The sequence below is a fragment of the Pelecanus crispus genome, chromosome 1 (assembly GCF_030463565.1).
Source record: "Pelecanus crispus isolate bPelCri1 chromosome 1, bPelCri1.pri, whole genome shotgun sequence".
Taxonomy (NCBI): Eukaryota; Metazoa; Chordata; class Aves; order Pelecaniformes; family Pelecanidae; genus Pelecanus; species Pelecanus crispus.
In genome coordinates, this window is record NC_134643.1 from 4,518,228 (window position 1) to 4,524,227 (window position 6,000).

The window sequence follows — 6,000 nt, forward strand, 5'->3', positions numbered from 1 at the left end:
TCATGTTTATTACATGCCGGACATGTACTTCTCCCTTATAAAACCTTAATGAATGAAGTCTTTCTAACATGCATGCTAAGAAGTAGATGTGATGCATTTTTAAATGCCACTATGGCTGCATCCATCAGTCGTAGCCACAGACACAGAGGATGCTCTGTTAGTATCTCTGTTCCTCACTATCAGAGACTCTCCTGTCCTCGCACCCGTAAGGGTGATGGTGCTGTGAAAGGCAGCTGACACAAGGGAGCTTCTTTTGAGCGAGACCCAAACCAGACCTTTTTTGGGGCAGTGAATGAGGATGCCATACCTATGGGAGATTGCACAAATGTGCATCTTCTCCCCCAGCATGTGGAAAGGTGCAAACAAGACTCTAGGCAGTGCTCATGAGAGCAGCAGATGGAAAAAAATGCTATGTCCCCTGCTCTCCCTCTCCTGATAAATCTCCATTTGCCCTTTTCATTAAAGCTTTTGAGCAGCTCCACTGATGCAGATGACAAGTCCTCTTGGAGGGTCTGTTGGCAACGAGGCTTTGGCCAGGAGATTACTGCCCAAACCCAAATACAACAAGGCACAGAGAACAAGTAAGACTTTTGGAGGAACTGCTGTGGGTAGAAAGTTTGCTTACCCAGGGGCGGCTCCATGCTCCACAGATATTTACTGCCTTTGCTTTAGTACGAAATCATCTTCCATATTTAATAGGAAACACTTGTGCCAAAGCCCACTGAAGAACTCAGAGAGATTTGCTCTTGAAACATCTGTCTGAAAGTCATAGACCCCAATTCTTCACCTTTTCCCAAGACACCTGGAGATATGCAACTGCATATGCAGAACCGCAACCATCTGTGTTGGTAAAACATATTTGTTACATTGCACGGAAAGAAATCCCAGACTGTTTATCACAATTTGTCCTTCCCCTACTAAACATGTGGTCTGTTCTTTGGAGATGCAAGGATTTACTCCCCAACATCTCTTTCTATTTCTTGCCCGGTCGAGCTATTTAATTTCATAACTATTTGCATGATGGGGACAGAGATGGGAGATATTTTCTACAGTCCTTCAGCTCAATCTACCTCTCTCAGCTATTCAGAATCCTGCCGATCAATTAATGATTGTAAACTCTGAGCAGAAGACAGCAGTTTGGACTCCAGGCGGAGATTCTCAACAAGCTGAATTCTTCCTTTTGCTGAAAAAAGTTCTTTTTACAGCAGGTGAGCTGAGATGTGCTCCCTCTTTCACACAGCTATTTGCTTTCAAGCAGCAAATCTCAGCGTAGGTGGATAATAGCCATTAAGATTTTATTAGAAATGGTGAGTTTTTATCCGAGCAAGAACATGCAATGTACGGTCGGTTGTGGTACTGGAAAGAACGGTGACCCCAGGTGGCTAATTGCGACAAGCACAGTTTGCATGAGAAAGGCCCATAACTCGGCACTTAAACCTTTTAAAGGTCAGAAAAAAACAGTTACCGCTTGTGAGAGCAAGTAGTTAGGTCAGCTTTGTGAAATAGGTCAGCTTGCTGAACGATTCCAGGAAAAAACAGTGCTGCTTCTGCAAGTAACTGCCCCAAAGCAGAGCAAGGCAGAGATGGGGAGGGTGAGAACAAAGGGACTCAGCAAAGAGGAAAGTTATCTAGGCACAGAAAAAGCAGGGGTTTATGAGGAAAAAACCCCATAATTAGCATTATAATTTAGATGATTAACATTAGATGTTAACAACAGAGGTGTGTGCCAATAAAGGAGGGGAGGTGCTGTGAAAACTCAGTGGAAACCTGGAAAGTGATGGAGGGAAACAGGAGCATCTTGAGCATCTAGGAAGGTGTAGGGGGAAAAGAAGGTGCTGGTATCTCTGTTGCTTGTTGACTTTCTTCAACTGATCACCAGAGTTTTGCTGCTCAGAGAAGTCCTCTCTTTCAGCAGAAAGCTGAGAGGAAAAGAGCCTGTCACGTGGTCCAGGTCACCACAGATAAGATTATGAAGATTATTTTTATACAATGCCACAAGACCAAAAAAGACGTAGAAATGGAGTTGCCAGGGAGTAAAACACAGACACAGCTCCAGCCTTCTTTAGGTCCAGGTTTAACAAGGGCCTTTTGAAATCCTGCAAGTGCTTTTAAAACTCTCCGTGCACAAACTCGTTTGGTCTGGAGGTCTGAGTAGCGGAGGCTGTAAGCAGATTGTACAGTGTATCTGGTGCAGTTTTATCTGATTGAAAAAATCAGAATCATTTAGAAGCTGAGGAGAAAACAAAAATTCATAGATACCTGTATCAAGATCTCCCGAGACTTAGGAGACTTGGCCCCTTTACGTTACCATCTCAAATAAAACAAAGCAGTATTAAATTTTCAGTTGGGCATTGCTCTTTTTATAAATCCAATGATTTTGCAAGCAAAAACCAAGCCAGCTTAAAGAAAGGAAAATGCTATGATCTTATTGCAACCCTGCTCAGTTCAAAGCAGTGGTAAATATCCACATAACTCAATAAAATAAGCAAGCTTTGTGTTTTCTTTGTTTAATTCAACTTTTCTGCTGTGGATCACTCTTACATGAGCCCTCTATTCAAGGGAATAAAACTTCATATGGACCTTGCCAGGACGAGTGGGGGGTGGCTCTAACAGCTGACTAAACTCCGTTAATCAGTGTATTGCTTATATGTCCTTGAAATTATAGTAATGGTGGTTGTAAACTCACATTATTTTTTCACTTGGGAGGACATGTATTGGGAATTTTAGCCTAAGCCTGGGATACAGTGCTACTCTGTACTGAACAGCTGAAGCTCAAATAGCTAGGTTTTGCACTTCAATAGGCCACTCTTGGCTTTCTTTATAGATTACTTAGAGGACTATGCTTAGTATTTTCAAGAGAAGTCATTAAAGATGCCAGGCACAAGGGCCCTTCCCGTCCAGCATCCAGCTCTGCTGCAAAGCAGAGGTACGGGGAAGCCCTGGTTATACCACGTGCTAGAAATGATCATCAGAAATTTTTCATCCAACCTAATTATTCACAGTGGCCAAACTGTATTTAACTGCTTTTTATTTCCCATAAAAGTGAGACAGAGCTGACATGAGGCACATAAATTTTGCATCTTAAATGGAGCATATTTGCAAGGTCAACAAGGATTCAGGTTCAAGTCAAGAGAGAGTTGTATGGTCAACATAGTTTTCAAAGTTCCCTCTTGAGTCAATAAAGAGTCAACAAGTGCATCTAGAGAGTGATTCACCTCCTCTTCTGGACATCTACATCTACCGGATGAATCACCCATCCAAACTTCTCTCCCTCCCATCTGCAGACAACCGTTAAACCAGAATAACTAGTTTAAACCAAACACAGGTCTTCTAGGCAGCTACAGCTGGATGAGACAAATCCACCCTGAAAACCCATACTGAATTTGAAAAGAGAATTTAAATTGCTTATTTAGTGACTGAGAACAGTCTTCTCTGTCAAACATCCTGGACGTGGTTCATTATACTCTTATTAACTATTCCTTTCACTGATGCCGAGTTCTGTGATAAATGTGTGTGGACCATAAAACTGAAAGGGACCTTGAGGGTCCAGTATTCAGTGTTGGACTAAATCCATCAAACAAATCACTTTATGTCCTTTCTCAACTGACAATGCTCCATCTCAAAAGTTGGAGGGGATGCATGCATTGAAAGGTACCTGGTGTGTTCCTTCCCCTCAGCAGGTACCAGGAGGGTTTCATCCTCCAGTCCAAAGTGGAGAGCAAGAATCTACAGCTCTTCTTTCTCTGTATTTATCATTCTTCTCATCATAGCTTTCTCCATTAATATTTGTTATCCTATGGCTCACTGCTATCAAATAAGTATATGGGCCTTTAGTTCACATCCACAGATATATCAGAAATTCCTTGGTTTTCTGAAACACAAAATGCTTCAAATCAAACTCTCTGTTGGACAAACAGCTCTGAGCTGTGTATACAAGAACAGACTAGTATGAAGACCACAGTGCGATGCAGGGTCCCTAAAGATCGTTCTGTGTGAAAGAAAAAAAACACAAAAAACCAGCCACCCTCACAGGCCACTGAGTGCCAGCTCCTAAACCTAAAGGTTTATACAAATTAGTACAAGAAACATGAGAACAGCCTTGCTGGATCAAGCCAATAGTGCCTCTAGCCAAGCCTTTTGTCTCCAGCAATGGCAGCAGGAGATGCGAGTCCAAGAGGGCACATGTACCAGGCTACTTCCAATCCCCTCATTTCTCCAGGTGTCCACAGCTTTTGCATTGAAGGCTGCATCTCTGCCCATGCCTTCTGGATTTATTTATGGACTTGCTGTCCGTCAATGGTGTCATCTCAGTTTGAACTGGTGTGCTGGTTTTGGCTGGGATAGAGTTAATTTTCTTCATAGTAGCTAGTATGGGGCTATGGTTTGGATTTGTGCTGAAAACAGTGAATACAGGGATGCATGAATTATTGCTGAGCAGTGCTTGCACAGAGCCAAGGCCTTTTCTGCTCCTCACCCTGCCCCACCAGCGAGCAGGCTGGGGTTGCACAAGAAGTTGGGAGGGGACACAGCCGGGACAGCTGACCCCAACTGACCAAAGGGATATTCCATACCATATGACATCATGCTCAGCAAGAAAACTAGGGGGGAGTTTGGTGGGGGGACTGCTGCTTGGGGACTGGCTGGGCATGGGTGGGTTGATGTTGAGCAATTGTTTTCATTTTCATCACTTGTCTTTATAGGATTTTATTTCTCTCTCTTTGTTATTTTCCTTTTCATTACAGTTATTAAACTGTTTTTATCTCAACCCATGAGTTTTCTCACTTTCACCCTTCAAATTCTCTCCCCTCCATCCCAGCGGGGTGGAGTGAGTGAGCAGCTGTGTGGTGCTTAGTTGCTGGCTGAGGTTAAACCACAACAACCTGCCAATACTATTGGCCTCCACAAGCTCCTCTGGCAGCAAGCTAAAGGACCCATTGTGCAAACAAGGGACTCCTTTTATTTGTTTTAAACTGATGTTCTACTAAATGTCTCCTAATTCTGTTATTGTGGGATTTGGTGGCTAATGATCTGCATTCACCATACCTCAAAACCTCCATGATACGGTTAACCTACCCACATCCTCCCCCTCTCCATGTTGAAGTCCTAGACCTTTGCTGTCTCTCCTTGTAAGGCAACTGCTCCATCCTCATGATTATTTAGTTGTCCTTCTCTGGACTTTCTTCAATTCCACTATGTCCTTTTTGAGATGCAGAGACCACAGTGGCACCAGCTACCCCACATGTTGGCCCACCAAGGATTTATATGGCAGCAAAATGATCTTCTCAGTCCCATTCCCAGTGATGACACCCAACATTGCATTGGCTTTTTTGGCTGTTGGTGCTGTTCTCCAAAATCATCAGGTTAGTATGGAGCAACAGCCAAAACATCCCCTAGTATTCCCTGCAGGAATCAAACATGAAGCACATTATTATTACAATAAAATAGTGTCTAATGAGCAGATTTGGAAGATACTTCATTTTTAAACTTATTCTCCTCAGACCTAGTGTCTGGCTGAGCTTCCAGCTTACGTGAAAAACTCTTGATATATTTAGTTTCCATGTAGTGAGTACTGCCACAACTTACTTAACATAGCGATGCCTAGACTGGCTCCTTTAATACTTCTCCGTGCAAATACAGCTGCGTAGTACAGCTAACTTTCTTCTATAGATATTCTTATTTGCAATCACCATTCCTCTGGCCTGAGCAGAAAAATGTCAGGACCTCAAGATAAACTGATAAATGAAGTATATTATTGAGTGATCACATTTGTTCCTTCCCTTCTCTTTTTTATTACCATCAAGTTATAGTTAATCAATGATACTTAATACTGTAAAGTGCACAAATCTTAAGACAGCCTCTGTAGTGAGCTCCTTACCCAAGTCACCTTGTCTCTTTGCTTGACTTCAGTAAGAATTTTTACACTATCTGTCAAGTCAGGGAAATATAACCTAGTTGAATTATAAGGTGAGTACAAATATAATTGGAAAATCCCTGAAAAGA